At 42.5% G+C, this 17,289-nt stretch overlaps 1 pseudogene; it reads left to right on the top strand.

Annotated features, from left to right (window-relative positions):
• Positions 1-3,753: 3,753 nt before the first annotated feature.
• On the top strand, positions 3,754-4,795 carry LOC142440942 (guanylate kinase pseudogene; annotated as a pseudogene).
• Positions 4,796-17,289: the final 12,494 nt, after the last annotated feature.

Here is a 17,289-nt window from a genome sequence, read left to right as displayed (position 1 = left end):
TCGTCTTGATCTTTGATTTCACTTAATGAGCTTTTGGGGGGTGAGGTGACGATGGTGGCTTCCACTGGCTTGGCTGATGTTTCCTTTTGGGGTCACAAGAATAGCACCATGTCTCCTCACCATAATGACCTTTGGGAAAAAAGCCTTGGTCACTCCAGAGCTGTTCTTTCAAAACGTGACATGTTTCCAGTTGAAGCTTTTTTTTCAGGTGAGTTAGAACCTGAGGCACAAACTTCACAGTGACATTTCTCATGTCGAAAGCTTCCTTTAAAATTCACTGAACTAAGCTCCTCCATAGTCCAGATAATTCCCCATCTCTTCAGTGGTCCACTGTCAGTCTTCAAGCACAAATGCACAGTTTTTATGGACATTTTTGTCCGTTCGGGTAGTTGACGCATGCCCAGGATGAGGTTTGTCATCAGTCAACATTTCACTTTGTTTGAAATGAGAACACCACTCGTACACTTGAGTTGTTCCCATAGCGCTGTCCTTGCAAGCTGTGTTTAACATCACAATGGTTTCTGTGGCATTTTTTCCCTGAGCAGAAAACAAAATTTCACAGCCCCATGCTGTTCTCTTAAATCGGCGATCACAAAAAATGAGGTTCAAGTGAAACTGCTTCTGTGAGAAAATTCACTGTGACCAGAGAGAGCATTCCCAGGTCACTGGGTGCACGAACTCAGAGCAAGTTGCTAGATGGTTGCCTGGCAGGAAAAATGTGTACTATGTAAACCCTCTTCGGCAGAGCTTTTTTCTGACTAAAGGCAACAACGACATGTATATGATATGATCTGTGGATTTCAGGAGCGGTACCTCCAGAAAAAAATTCATGTTTAGGCCTTCGTGTATATAAAATGACTGTGATAGACAATGCTATATATTTTGTTGAGAGTGTAGCTGTGGAGCCAGTTCTGCCATTACTGATTGATTTCAGACACATTAGTTAACTTTTGCATGCTTCAGTTGTCTCATCTTAAAATGGAGGTGCTGGTAAAGATTGCCCCTTAGAGTTGTTCTGAAAAGTATGTGAACTCATGCAGGTGAAGTGCTTACAGTAGGCGGGCTAAAGCATTCTAGGAGGTCACATTCATCTTGACCTTGCCCAGTATTTATGGCTAGCTGCTGAGAAAAGTAGATGCAGATCTTGATAGTGGCCCTGGTTTTTCTTTGCCTTCCAGGTCATATGGGTTTACATGCCTCCGATTAAGTTTGCCTAAAGCCAAGGAATAATACACCTCCCACATAATAATAATTAGTGTCTTTTAACGTAAAAAAAATCAAACTTTATCAAATAAAAATAAAACCTTAAAAAAAATCATTTTATTGAGGGCTCATAAATTCTTCTCACAATCCATACATACATCCATTATGTCAAGCACATGTGTACACTTGTTGCCATCATTCTCAAAACATTTGCCTTCTACTTGAGCCCTTAATACCTGCTGCTAAATTTCTCCCTCCCTCCCCACTGCCCCCTACCTCATGAACCCTTCAGCATTCATAAATTATTATTATTTTGTCATATGTTACACTGTCCGATGTCTCCCCCTGCCCTCTTCTCTGCTGTCCCTCCCCCAGGGAGGAGGCTATATGTAGATTCTTATAATCAGTTCCCCCTTTCTACCCGACAATCCCTCCACCCTCCAGGCATCGCCATTCTCACCACTGGTCCTGAAGGAGTCATCTATCCTGGATTCGCTGTGTTTCCAGTTGCTATCTGTACCAATGTACATCCTCTGGTCTAGCCAGATTTGTAAGGTAGGATTGGGATCATGATAGTGGTGGGGAGGAAGCATTTAAGAGCCAGAGGAAAGTTATATGTTTCTTCGTTGCTACCCTGCACCCTGCCTGGTTCATCTCCTCCCCACAACCCTTCAGTAAGGGGTGTCCGGTTGGCTACAATTGGGCTTTGAGTCTCCACTCTACACTCATCTACATTTTCAATGATATGATTTTTTTCTTCTAGTTCTTAAATATTTCCTCGGATACCTGATCCCTTAGACAGCTCGTGGTCACACAGGCTGGTGTGTTTCTTCCATGCGGGCTTTGTTGCTTCTGAACAAGATGGCCACTTGTTTATATTCAAGACTTTAAGACCCCAGATGCTAGATCTTTTGATAACCGGGCACCATCAGCTTTCTTCACCACATTTGCTTAAGCACGTATTTGTCTTCATTGATCGTATCAGGAAGGTAGGCACCCAGTGATATGAGTTTTAGTTCTTTGATGTCTGATAACTAGTCCCTTCTACGATGGACATTGAGCCTCCACTCAAGCACTTACTGAATGCAAGAACACGTTGTTCTATTAAATTGGCATTTCAGGATGCACACCTTCCCGACATGATTGCTGAAGAAAAATGTGTGCATAAGCAAATGTAGTAAAGAAAGCTGATGGTGCCCGGCTATAAAAAGATATAGCATCTGGGGTCTTAAAAGCTTTGAAGATAAACAAGCGGCCATCTAGCTGAGAAGCATCAAAACCCACATGGAAGAAACATCAAAACACCAGCCTGTCTGACCACGAGGTGCAGAAGGGACCAGTTAGCAGACATCAAAGAACTAAAAATCATATCAGTGGGTGCCCACCTTCCTGATACGATCACTGAAGACAAATGTGTGCATAAGAAAATGTGGTGAAGAAAGCTAATGGTGCCCAACTATCAAAAGATATAGCGTCTGAGGTATTAAAAATAAAAACTTGGTCTGTAAAGATGAACACTGTCTTATGGTGGGCTTCAATATACACTGCCTGCTTCCATCTGTGGCTGGATCTGTCATCACTGACCCCAACAACTCCAATATTTCTCCTTTTTACATTGCTGAAAACCTGGAAACTAAACACATGTATTAGCGGCATCTCCATTATTGGCAAGCAGAGAGGGAGGTGAGGATCTCTCAAGGCCCGCTTGTCAGCTGGCAGTGAAATCTGGGATTGGTTAGTGCATAGGGAGTATATAATTCAGATATGCCAACAATAGGAAATTTATCAGAACAATATATCCTGGTTATTAGCCTCTTGCTGAGATATTTCTTTCATGCTTCTGTGTACTCTCTCACTAGGACAAAATCTATTTTCTGTGATGATGAGCCCCTATTCAATTTTTAAATTTAGTTTTATTTCATTGTTTAAATGGAAAATAAATCCACATGGGTCAAAATCCAAAAGTACAAGGAAGTAAAGCCAATGAATATTACCGACTGCTGTTCTTGTGGGAACTCATTGAATCCTGGTCCTTAAATGTATAACTTTATGAAGATAGCTTGGGAAACAGTTGGTGGTTGGTATGTAGAGAACGTTTTCAAAATGAAACAGTAAAATAAATGTACATAAGTAGAATAAAAGGAAGTCATTAGACAATCTCTTGTTTGCCTGTAGTTTGACTGGACCCTTCATGTGAAACCAAACAACAGCAAATAAATCAACCTTTGCTAGAAGGAGGCCTGGTGGCACCGTCTGTCAGGCACGAGTTAAGACTATCCACTATGATGTGGGTCGTTCCATTGTAGATTGGCAAAGGGTCCCTAGTGGCGCAGTGGCTAAGTGCTTGCATGCTCACCAAATGGTTGGTAGCTCGAATCCCAGGAACTCTGTGGGAGAAAGACGTGGCAGTCTGTTCCCATAAAGATCTACAGCCTTGGAAACCCAATGGGGCAGCTCTACTCTGTCCTGCAAATTCACAATAGGTCACACTTGAGTCAATGGCAACAATTCAGGTTTGGGTTTCTTTTGATAGATGGATAAGAAGATAATCGACATGCTGTGGCGCCCACTGGCGGGGCTGGCGGCGACGGGATGTCAGGACCGAGACCGGTGGTGCTGAGCGGCCCCTCGGGGGCCGGGAAGAGCTCCCTGTTGAAGAAACTCCTGCAGGAGTACGGCAGTATCTTCGGCTTTAGTGTGTCCCATACGACGAGAGACCCACGGCCTGGAGAGGAGAATGGCAAAGATTACTACTTTGTGACCAGGGAGGCCATGCAGAGAGACATTGCTGCAGGCGACTTCATTGAGCACGCCGAGTTCTCAGGGAACCTGAATGGGACAAGCAAAGCAGCAGTGCAGGCAGTACAGGCCATGAACCTTATCTGCGTGCTGGACGTGGACCTGCAGGGCGTGCGGAACATCAAGAAGACAGATCTGTGTCCCCTCTACATCTGTGTACTGGCTCCGTCCCTCGAGGTCCTGGAGCAGCGGCTTCGAGCCCGGAACACAGAGACGGAGGACAGCCTGATTAAGCGGCTGACCACCGCCAAAGCCGACGTGGAGAGCAGTAAGGAGCCAGGCCTGTTCGACCTCGTCATCATTAACGACAACCTGGATAAGGCTTACTCAACTCTGAAAGACGCCCTCTCTGAGGAAATCAAGAAAGCTCAAAGGACCGACCACTCCTGACGCACCCCAGCCCGATGTCGTTCCACGGGATGCATTCCAGGCCTCACCCCATTCCAAGGTGCCCCCACGTGGGACTGCAGCCCGGCGCCTGGCAGCGCCAGCTCTTCAGCACCTAGGTACTGCTGCGAGACTCGGGCCTGGACAGCCCGGGGCTCCTGTCACCTGGGCCGACTGGCCCAGCCCCACCCACTCCTGCCACACTTCTGTGACGGCCGGCCGGCCCCTTCTGACATTGTAATAAAGTTGCGGCGTTGGCGCTGTGTGGAGGAAGTGGGGGGAAAAAGAAGATAATCATATAATTATTATCCTACAGATCAGGTGAAGATGCCAATATGTCTGCCCTGTTTTAATTGTGACTGAGAACTCTGTTTCACGCAGCGCAGCATCAGCTTCCAGTGGTGCATTAGCAGCCCTCAGGGTGAGTGTGATCAACTGTCAGTTGTCCGTCATGTGTTAAGGATTGTGTTTACTACCCAGACATAAGAACTTGGAATCAAATTTAAGAAATAAACATTTAAAAAAATATTTTCCTTAGTTTGGTTATATTTTGGAAGAGATTTTCATTTTATTGTTGCAAGCTTTCCATGGTTTCTTCTAACCAATCTATGCAACAACAATGACAACAACAAAACCCATAGGGTTTTCTTGGCTGTCATCTCAACAGAAGCAGTTTGTCAGACCGTTCTTCTGTGAAGTTGATGGGTGGGTCTGAACTGCCAATCTTGGGTTAGCAGCCAATCCCACCATGAAAACTAGTATCTCAGTAAGGGTGTGTGGCAAAGAACCTGTTGTATAGTGTTTGCGGTTTCCGGTGATTTGGAGGAAGGTCTATGGAAACGAAGGTTTGTTCAAGATGGGTTGTTTTTCAGAAATCAGGGGTTATTCTATGATTTAGTATCTAAATTACCCTCTTTAACTACAATGAAGACAAAGTTTTGGCTGAGAGAAGAGATGGTTGGTATTTTGTGAATCACACATGGTTTGGGTTTTTGTTTTTCCCAAGGAAAAATTAAGAAAGGGCCTTATTTTGTCTCATTTTATCCTGGCCTCAGAGTAACCTTGATGGTCACAAGGCCTAGTTATTAGGGTATGCCAATTTCTGAAGGTCCTTATCTCTCTTTCTCAAGTCTAAGTGCAACAATAGAAATGCATAAGCTCTTCTGCATCGCATCATGCTGCATTTCAAAATTCAGGATTACGACGAACAAGGTGATGGAGCAGCTCTGATACAATGGGTAAGTGCTGGGCTTGTAACTGAATGGTAGGTGTTCAAACCTCTGCGTTGTCTGGGGGGGGGGGAATGTGTCCTTCTGCTTTCTGAAAGATTACAGCCTTGGAGACCTTGTGAGACAGTTCCACTGCATCTCATAGGACTGCTGTCGGGCTGTTATGAATCAGAATGTCTCAATGGCAGTGGGCTAACATGGAGGGCCTTTAAGGCAAAGAGGAGGTGCTTGTGTCTATAAAGGGTTCGCAGTGAGGCGGTGCTCTAGTTATCTTTGGCTAATTTAAGGAATTGGACTGGATATACCCCAACAATAGTAGGGAAAAAAATGTTTCCTTAGAAGGGTGTAGTCTCAGACTAGCCATTTCCTTCATCCTGATACAAATAGTAGCAGAGAAATATCTTTCTTGTGGATTAGCCATTCCAACATATTGGCTGTTAACTGAAAGGTAAGTGTTCAGACAAAATAATAATTTATAAATTATCAAGGGTTCACGAGAGAGGGGGGAGTGGGGATGGAGGGGGAAAATGAGGACCTGGTGCCAGGGGCTTAAGTGGAGAGCAAATGCTTTGAGAATAATGAGGGCAATGAATGTACCAATGTGCTTTACACAATGGATGTATGTATGGCTTGTGATAAGAGTTGTATGAGCCCCTAATAAAACAATTAAAAAAATAAAAGGTAAGCATTCAAACCTAGCAGTTGCTCTGTGGGAGAAAGATGCGGCATTCTGCTTCCCTAAAGATCACATTCAATCAAATCCTAGTTATTATTCGTTTTTAATTTTAAAAATCCAGTGCTCAATTGATTTTTTACTTCCCCTTGCCTTCAATTGTTATTCATTCTTTTAAAAAATTTTAATAAATCATTTTATTGGGGCCTCTTACAGCTCTTATAACAATCCATCCATCAATTGTATCAAGCACATTTATACATATATTTCCATCATCAGTTCCAAATCTTTTTTTAAGATAAAGACTGTGGCAATAAGTGTGAATTAATGTGCAGTAAAGGACACTATAGGTCATAGATGAGTTTCCATTGATGTGTTTCAGTATTAGAAATATTATATTGCCATACGGTCCAATGAAAACTGAGAACAAATTGTAAGTACATAGGTACTGGAGTAATGATAGAAATATAATTAGATTCTGAATTGCAAGTTGGAAAATCAACTACATAAGAAAAAAATTAACGAGACAGTTATAAAATAATTTTAGTAAATTCTGTTACTGAATTTTAAAAAAAAAAAGCTTGGATAAGAAAGAGAATTCATGTTCAATTGCTAACCAAAAATAGGCATATGAGTTCACTCCCTTACACACACACATGCACCTCAAATATATTCAAGTTTAACTTAAAGAGAGTATTATTCTGTGTCTCACTTTTATTGCAAACACCAGATTATACCAATACTTACTCTACCTCCTTGGAAAGAATGAAGAATAATCCCTCCGCCACAACCCTCGGAATCAAATACTAAAAACCTGAATTTTTTTATAACATTTTTGGAAGCAAAATCTTTCTTGACTGCCTCCTATTTGGCAGCAATCTTAACTGGATCTAACTTATAGTAAGTCTTTACTCCACTCATGGTGAATATTCATGTGTTCTATTGCTGAAATACTACTGTGTTTATTCTTAGATGCTGCCCCAGACCCTGCTCGGTGTTAAGTAATAGATCTGAATTCTGTAATGCAGATGGCCCATTGGTTTTTCAATTTGAGATTGTGAACCTGAATTTCAGGTGATCTAATCACTTTATTAGATAGCAATTCCTAATGGTGATTTTATTGTTTTCAAATATCGTCTGATCCCAGTGATGCATCTTTATCCCAAGTGCAAAATATGTTCACCTCCTTCCAATATTTTTAAAAGTTTCATCCGTTTACAGTATTCATTCACAGTCCAAACACTTGTCCACAGAGTATCAGCACAATGGTCCAAAACATCATCATTTATATCAAATAGATGATGATCTTGGGTGTAATTCATTCTGGGCACAATTTTTTTTTTCTGTGGACCCGAAAAACTGCAAAGACAAATTAATCACAAAGCGCAATGGTATGACAGTCATCAAAACCTCAAACCAAACCCACGGTCACAGAGTGAATGCTAACGATCCTGCATCGGGTTTCTGTCAATATTTGTGGTAGCAGACAGTCTCATCTTTTCCTGAGAAGGGAATGGTGGGCTTCAACTTCTAACCTTGGGCTATTAGCAGCCCAAAGCCTAACCTACAGTGCTGCTTGTCATAAGCAAAGGAGAACTGCCGACGTTTCAGTTCAAAGGGAGGACTGAGGAAAAAACGGAATCACCAATTGGAAGTTTGAGGATCTAGTAGGGAAACCCAATTGGTTTCAATACATAGGAGTAATTTTCCATGACTTGACTGCGCCCTCTGGGCTCTTGGATCATTTCCCGGGAGGGAGATAATTGGAGGTTGCTGTAGAATTCTACCAAATACAGATATGATTTGGCTTTTTTTTATACGGCCTACAAAGTATCTTGAGAAAATCATTATGGACACACAGGAAAACATGATTTGTGATAAGCATTATGTAACCCAAATGTTTGCAAGGTTAACAAAATGGTTATTTTTCACTTCAGTGATATTAATCAATATACACAGCATGATGAACTCTCAATTACTGCATACCTCCCTCGGTCAATTCCCCAGTAGTGATGTCATATTCAAAAATAATGATTTCCAGAAGAAGCATCCCTGGGGAATGGTGACTGGGTGAATTATTATCTGTATCATAAGATATGAGGAAATGAAAGACCTGAGGAAAAAATCACTACAAATCTTATAAGCCAAGTCCATTAACTTTTCTCTAAACCGAAGCTTCTCAAGAATAGCCTACTCTAATATATATAGGCACAACATGGAGCATTTACAAGATTCTCTGGGGCAATTTTGACAGTGACACTTACATCATAAAACCTTGGAGCTGTTTCCGCATGGGGCTGCTCTGAGAGGGAAGCTTGGATGAAGGCATCGAAGAGCTGATCTAGGGGAAATAGAGACAAGTTCTTTATCAAAAAAAAGTCACAAACATTAGGACTCCCTAGTACTTGAAGTATAGAACAGAATTATGAGTTCAATTTTGCTTCAGAAGGAACCATTGAGATCTCTCCGGAGAGGAAGAAGAGAAGGTAGCGTGGTCAGAGCAGCAGGCCTGAGATGCTGTTGACTGCAGAGGAGAAAATGGACGAGGGACTGCAGATATGACAAGTGGGGGAGGAAGTGCCAGCTGCTGGCCTCCTGTACAGACAGTCAGAACAGTGCTCTCTGTAGCATTATTCAAGGAGCAACCATAGATTTGTGTGAATATAGTCATCATTTCATATTCACTCTCTCCTATGAACAAATGTAAATATGATAGTGGGTTCTATTCTAGCTACTAGAGTTATGTGGAAACTTAAGTTTATGGTGGAAGTATCAAATTTAGCCAGCACAGAGAGCAAACACTCTGAATGCTGGCCTTACTAAATAATGTAATGGATACTATTTATTGTGTCTTTTGTGTGTTAAAGCACTGTGTCATATGTTTTATAAATGCTACTTCATTTACTTCGCAAAGCAACCCTTTGAGTAGGAATTATTGGCCCCATTTGATAGTTGAGGAAATGCGGGGCTCTGAGAGATGATCTATTTGTCCAGGGACACAATTAGTATTAGTAAGTCTTGGTCGCACGCAGCATACTCGCGCATGGCTTCCTCGTTAAATTGAATCACCTGGTATGTCACCTTTGCCCACACCCACTGTGAGGTCATGAAGGCGGTCAAAAGGAAGCTGTCTGTTTGGGAACCCAATACAAGCCCTGGCATGTACTTGGTACTCAATATGCTTTGAACTAAATTGTCTCGCAAGTTGGTGCTCTTATCATCTAATTGGCCAGTTGCTAGTTGCCGGGGCGTGTTGTAAAAAGTGTGTGGTGAAACTGTGGCATGGACAGTGGCAGCCTGGAGGCAACAGAACTCAGCGTTGGGGCGTTAGGAGACCTTCTAGAAATGGCTCCTGTTCTCCTCTTCGGAAGCATCCATGCTTAAATTCTTTGCTTATGCAAATGCTTAATGATGTTGAGCTAGTAGATTCTCTCAATGGCATATCAAATCTGTTGTAATTGTTTTTTCTTCCTCTAATTTCTCTCTCCCTCTCCAAGACACAGAATAGCAACAGAAAGTTGACAAAGAGTTATTGCATATGTCCTTTGTTCTAGCCTTGACTGCTTGGCACTGAATTACAGAAAAGAAAGGACACAGGCCCATGGCGCTTACAGTTCAACAGAGAGTAAGTAAATCTGGCCAACTATTCCTTTGTAGTTCTTCATTCAGTCAACAGCCCAACAGGCAAATCTCTTCTTCAAATGCAAATACCCTGAGCACTCAAATTACGGGTGTGGCTTATCTTTTCAGAACCTTCTTTGAAGGCTTGTCCCACACCCATTTAAAGCTCCCATTTTAATGGCTGAAGGAAGTGGGCTTAAAAACTCTCTATTTTCCTACTTTCTAATAATAGTTTCTACCACAATTATATCAATAGCAATAAGCATAAGAAATCAGTATAAACCTAGTACAGCCAGTTCCAAAACTTAATACTTAAAACAGCCAAATTCAATCCTTATCTTTGCTAAACTATTCCATTCATATGCATGAGGCCAGCTGGGGGGCCTTCTGTCAGCCATTTTGACTAAGCAGCATGTCCGCGAACTTCAAGGCACCATTTTGCTCCCCTGCTCCCCTCGCCAGGTCAAAATTTACATTTATCACATTCACTTTTGCCATTTCAAACAGGAATTATCAAGGAATAGAATCAAAACTTTAACTTCCCATGTTTTTCCAGAAAACACCCAATCAACTGCATGGCCTTATCTGACCTCCAGCTAGCCAGAGAAGAAAGACTGCCATGAGGCAGACAAGCATCCACTCTCCATCTTCATGACTTGTTTCTCTAGTTCCCCAATCCTGGTACCGTAATGTATTACGCCAGAGTGACTAGAGAAACAAAATCTTTGACGCATATATGTGTAATAAAGAATTTTATTTTTTTTAAAGAGAATTTTATATCAAAGAGCAATTGTATATTAAGAAATCATGTAAAAAAAAGAAAGAAATCCTCTCAACCCAGTCCAGATCAAGTCCATAAGTCCAATACTAATCCATAAGTCCATAAATCTCTCTTCAGACTCATGAAGCACATGCAAAATACAGGAAGATCACAGGCCAGTGGGTGCAAAGTCTTGGGGATCCATTGGCTGTGGAAGCATCTCTAGGGCTCTTGCAGATCTCAGCGTGGCTCCACATGGCTTGTCAATAGGGAAGTGAAGCAGAGAAAGAGGAAGTTTCCAGAATCCTCATGACAAGGCCATGTCCACAAGTAGGCATCATTAGCTGGAACCTGATTGACAGGCTAGACTCCATACCTATACTTATTTATCAAGTTGGCATGAAATTATGTAACTCCCATAGTGGTTATAGAGAAAGGAGAGTACAAGTGCTATGGGAACATATACAATACTTTCTTGTATTAAATTTGCACTCTATGATCCTCACTCTCCCGATACAACTGCTGAAGCCAAAGTGGGTGAACAAGTAAATGTGGTGAAGAAAGCTGATAGAGCCCAACTATCGAAAGAGATAGTGTCTGGGGTCTTAAAGGCTTGAAGGTGAACAAGCGGCCATCTAGCTCAGAAGCAATAAAGCCCACATGGAAGAAGCACACTAGCCGGTGCGATCATGAGGTGCCAAAGGGACCAGGTATAAGGCATCATGCAAAAAAAAAAAAGAATATATATATATGTGTGTGTGTATGTATGTGTATATGTGTGTGTGTGTATATATATATATATATATATATATATATATATATATATATATATATATATATATACCATAGTGAATGAAGGGGGACGTGCAGAGTGGAGACCCAAGGCCCAAGTGTCGGCCAATGGAGATCCCCTCATAGAGGGGTTTAGGAGAGGAGATGGGTCAGTCAGGGTGCGATGTAGTACCGATAAAGAACACAGCTTTCCCCCAGATCCTGGATGCTTCCTCCCCACAACTACCATGATCCGAATTCTACCTTGCAGGACTGGATAGGGCAGAGGTTGTACACTGGTGCATATGGGAGCTGGAGGCACAGGGAATCCAGGGTGGACGATACCTTCAGGACCAAGGGTGTGAGGGGCGATGCTGGGAGAGTGGAGGGTGAGTGAGTTGGAAAGGGGGAACTGATTACAAGGATCCACGTGTGACCTCCTCCCTGGGAGATGGACGGCAGAGAAGGGGGGAAGGGAGACTCTGGATAGGGCAAGATATGACAAAATAACAATCTATAAATTATCAAGGGCTCACGAGGGAGGGGGGAGCGGGAGGGAGGGGGACAAAAAAGAGGACCTGATGCAAAGGGCTTAAGTGGAGAGCAAATGCTTTGAAAACGATTAGGGCAAAGAATGTATGGATGTGCTTTATACAATTGATGTATGTATGTGTATGGATTGTGATAAGAGTTGCATGAGTCCCTAATAAAATGTTTTCTTAAAAAAAGAAAGAAAGAGAACTATAGTAGAAAAAAATAAAAGAGGGACCTGCTACTTTTCAGGGTCCAGGCAAGTATGAGGGACATTTAAATGGGGGTCTAAAGGCAGTGTTGTTGAGTAGGCATTAACCAGATCAACAAATGTATGAGGGGGCTGAAGACCTTCTGAGAAGCAAGAGTCTGACACAGGAAGAATTTCAATGTGTCCAATAGTAAGAGGCTGTGAGAAGAAGAGTGGTTGGAAGAGGTCAGATTCTGAGGACACCAGAAACCACATGAGCGTTTGCAGACTTCTTCTTAAGAGCAGGGAGAATTTAAGTGGAAAAGTAGCATCATAGGCCCTCCAGGTAACGGAGTGGAAGTCTGGATAGAGGAGGCAAGAGAAGGTATAGGATGACGAGTTAGGAAACGAATGGCTCAGCTTGGGAAGAGTGAGAGGGTAGCCTTTCAAATCCCCAAGAAGGTTTTTATGTTTTTCCTCTCGATGCCACAGCACTTCACTTACCATCAAGTTATTTCGCGCTATTGGGCGGGGACTTACTTTACATCCCTGATTACCGTCGATATTGCACAAAACCCAAATGCTATGTATGGGCCTGCTTAGTCTGCCGTCTGCCTACCTCTACGCTCTCGCTCTCTGCCACCCACCACATCTTTTAGTTTCACACGGTACTGGGTTCACCTCATGACCAACTCAACCCATTGCCATCAAGTTGATTCTGACTCAAAGAACCCTATGTCGGATTTTTGAGGCTGAGTTTGTTTTTTGGTTTTGCCCCATGGGGTTGCCAATGCTGCAAACCAGTACAGCAAACAACAGCCTTTTCTTTCTCCCCATGGAACGGACTATATGCATTGGAATGGCTAACCTTTCAGTGAGCAACTCTTTACCTATGGTGCCGCTTAGGGTCCTTTCCCTTGCTAGTGTTTATTCCTTTGTATTTGTTGTGTATGGACAGCCTTGAGAAGAATGGGAATTCCCGAACACTTCTCTGTGCTGAAATAGAACTGCTACATTGAGTAAGAGGCAGATGTGTCTAAAGAACAAGATTTTAGAATAAAAAAGGTGTATATCAGGGTTGCATTCTTTCACCATATTTATTTAATCTTTATGCTGAGCAAATAATCAGAGAAACTGGATTACATGAAGAATGTAGTGTCAGGATTGGAGGACGGCTTACCACCGACCTGTGATATGCAGATGACACAACCTTGATTGGTGAGAGTGAGGAGGACATGAAATCCTTGAAGATGCAGGATTGCAGCCCTCCACATGGATTACAATGTAACGTTAAGAGAAACAAAATTGGTATAAATGGGCCCATAAGTAACATGATGATAAACAAGGATTTCATCTTGATTAGATCCAATCAATGCTCATTGAATGAATAATCGGGAGATCAAACAATGCATTGTGTTTGGTAAATCTACTGCACAAAACCTTTTTAAATTGTTGAAAACCAAGGATATCACTTTGAAGACGAGGATGTCCTTGACCCAAGCCATGGTATTTTCAATTGCATCACATGGATGTCAAATTTGGCCACTGAAAAAGGAAGACTGGGGATTGATACATTTGAATGATGGTGCTAGAGAAGAATATTGAAAGTGCCTGGATCTGCCAAAGAACCACCAGATCTGTCTTGGAAGAAGTACGGCCAGAATGCTCCCTAGAGGCAAAGGTGGCAAGACTTTTTCTCCAGTGCTGTAGATACGGTACGAGGAGAGACCAGTGTCTGGAGAAGGACATCATGCTGGATGAAGTGGAGCGGCGGTGAGAAAGAGGATGGTCCTCAATAAGATGGTTGATACATCGACCGCAACAGTGGGCTCAAACATGACAATGGGGAGGTGGCATAGGACTAGGAAGTAGCTCACTCTTGTTCACGGGGTCACTCTAAGTCAGAACGGACCAGACAGCGCCTAGCAACAACAACATACAATGTTGCCTTTATTTGTTTACTACTTGTCAGGGAGTTTTTGACAGCAGATGAATGAAATCCAACTCAAATGGGTTTAAGCAAAAGCTAAAAAAAAAAAAAAATCGGAGGAAGGAATGTACATGTACTGCCTCACATAACTCAGTTAGGATCAAGGTTAGCAAGCTGCCTAAATCCAAAGAGCATCATTCCTGATTTTAAGGAGTTAACTAATTCCTGAGTTAAGCAACACATTAGTATTGAGTGGGGGCAAATCTGACCTCTGACATGACAAGACCCAGTGTCTCAAACCATGGCACCAAAGACTTGGTCTTCATCTGTCTTTCATTTATATCAACTTTAGTCTATAGTAGGCTTCCTCAAGGAGCCCTGAATGCATCGTGGTTACGAATTGGGCTGCTAGCTGCAAGGTCAGCACTTCTAGACCACCAGTAGCGCCTCAGGAGAGAGAGTCTTCTGAATCCATAAAGAACTAAAATCCTGGAACCTCACAGAGGCAGTTCTTCCCTGTCCTGTAGTTTGCTATGAATCAGAGTCAGCCGAAATGCAGTGTTTCTGTTTGGTTTTTGAGGCTTGCTCCATGAGGTAGAGCCCAATAGTTTGAGGCTCAGGGAAAGGTTCACTTCATCACCAGATCTACAGAAAGTCTCAAATTCGATGCTCAAAAATCAAAGTGGAGTGCCATAGCAAGCTTATTATATTTACTTTCTCAGAGAAAAGAAATCCAAGCCTAAGAGCCAAAGAACTAGATGGTGCCTTGCGAACACTACTGACAATTCTGATCAGAATTCTGACAATTGTGAATGGAACTTCTATTGCGTTTTATTCTGACTCAATAGAAGTTATTGCTTAGAATGGGAGAAAAACCTCGAATTTCACACAAAGACTAGATTTACTGGACTGATGGAGACTAGCACTCTGGAGACCATCACCCTAAGATATCCTCTAACCTCCATATAAAGCCACTCCTGGGGGCCACCTTTCAGGCAAGTAATAGATTGATTTATAAACCAAACAATAACACTCATGAAGAAGGTACTTATTTAAGTAATCTGCTATGCAAAACCAAACAGTCAATATGTACACAAAAGCAAAGATGAGGAGGCACAGACGGAAGGGAAGCTGGCTGGATGAAAATGGAGCCAGAAGGGTGGAAATGGTGAAAGTTGCTAACACATTACAGGGCTTACACCCAAAGTCACTGATTAATGTGTGTATGAATTGTTGAATGGGAATCTGATTTGATTTGTAAACTTTCATTTACAATACAATGAAAATTTAAAGAGAAAGAAATCCAGGGGTAACTAGTCTGGCTGGCATGATGCTTTCTCAGAACCTGAAGCCAAGTTTCTTTCTAGGCTGGCCTTAATTCATAAATTCTGTTTTCTGACACAATATGGCTACTCTAATTCCAGCTACCAAGCTATATTCAAGCCATATATAGAAGTGAGTTGAATAAATTCCTCTCTTTGAAGGCATTTCCCTGAAATATGAACACATCTCACTGCCATTGAGTTGACTGCAGCTCATGGTGACCCAGAGGACCAGGTAGAGGTGCCTCTGGGTTTCGGAGACTGCGATCCTTCATGGGAGTAGCGAGCTTCCTCTTTCTTCCTCAAACTGGTAGGTAGTTTCGAATCGCTAGCCTTAGAGTTGGCAGCCCGACTCAACCACTACGCCACCGGGGCTCCTCACTTAATGACATAGCCGTACCCCAATACGCACTGGCTGTGCACAGACAGAAACGGGTATTCTGCTACTCGATAATGAAAGCGAATGGATCTGCCAGGCCGAGGTAACTAGCGGAGTCGGGGGAAGGGTTGGCACCCCACAGAAAATGGAATCCTGTTCACAAAAGAAGGGAGAATGGCTATTGGACCTTGAAAGTTAAGCTTCATGTGTGAGTTGGGTTTCAAGAACAAAAATTTCAAGACAGATTGACTTAAACTTTAACGATTACAAGGATCTACATGTGACCTCCTCCCTGGGAGACGGACAACAGAAAAGTAGGTAAAGGGAGATGTCTGACAGGGCAAGATATGACCAAATAATAATTTATAAATTATCAAGGGCTCATGAAGTGGGAGGGGGGGTGGAGAAGGAGGGGGAAAATGAGGACCTGATGCCAGGGTCTTAGGTGGAGAGCAAATGTTTTGAGAAGGATGAGGGCAATGAATGTACAGATGTGTTTTACACAATTGATATATGTATGGATTGTGATAAGAGTTGTATGAGCCCCTAATAAAACAATTTTAAAAAGGGAAGTAATTGAATTCAAGTGTAAAAGGGATCCATTCAATTGTGTACCTGAGAAGTCCTGAGATTGAGTGAATTTCCATAGTAGTTGCTTCAGTAGTTGCTGTCAGCGAAGTCTAACTTTCCGGGTAAACTTCCTCCACCTCTGGCTTCCTCCATCCTGGCACATGGTGGCAGCCATTCCAAGCTTTCTGCCTGTGTGTGACGTCACACCAGAAGGAGAAATCAGGACTGTGTCATGCAACTGCCTTTATTGTTATCAACCAGGTAGGCCTGACCGTTACCCCACTTACTAGCCATGTGATTTTTCGAAAGTTACTCAACCTGTCTGTCCATGTTGGTGCAATGGTTAAGCCCTTATGTGTAAGCTAAAAGGTTCCCTGCTTGTACTCACCTTGCAGATCTGAGGGAGAAAAGACGTGGTCATCTGCTCTCATAAAAATAGCAGTCTAGAAAACTCTATGGGTTGTTTGTTTGTTTGTTTTGGTACTAAAAGGGTTGCTATGAGTCAGAATGGACTCAATGGCACTCCACAACAACAGTAACAACAACAACCTCTCTATTTCTTGGTTTCTCCATCTGTATAACAATAAACCTAAAACCAAACTCAGTGCCAACGAGTCCATCCCAACTCACAGCGACCCTATATACAAGTACATAGGGTTTCCGAGACTGTACATCTTTCTCTTGGGAGTGGCTGGTGGGTTTGAACTGCTGACTTTGCAGGTAGCCGCCCAATGCCTAACCCACATATCCACCGGGGCTCCTTTTGTGTGATAATATGTGCTAAGGAAGAAAATGAAACCCCACAACTCACTTTTCTGACATCAACGCAAATCTCTTTGTTACCAATTCAGTTCCACTTCTGTCCTGACACCAGGTATACACACAGTACTTCATCCTCTGACCTTAATCTCCTGGAGCCAGGCC

This window comes from Tenrec ecaudatus, chromosome 2 (genome assembly GCF_050624435.1).
Source record: "Tenrec ecaudatus isolate mTenEca1 chromosome 2, mTenEca1.hap1, whole genome shotgun sequence".
NCBI lineage: Eukaryota > Metazoa > Chordata > Mammalia > Afrosoricida > Tenrecidae > Tenrec > Tenrec ecaudatus.
The sequence above is the reverse complement of the archived record's forward strand: the minus strand, read 5'-3'. Positions and strand labels throughout refer to the sequence as shown.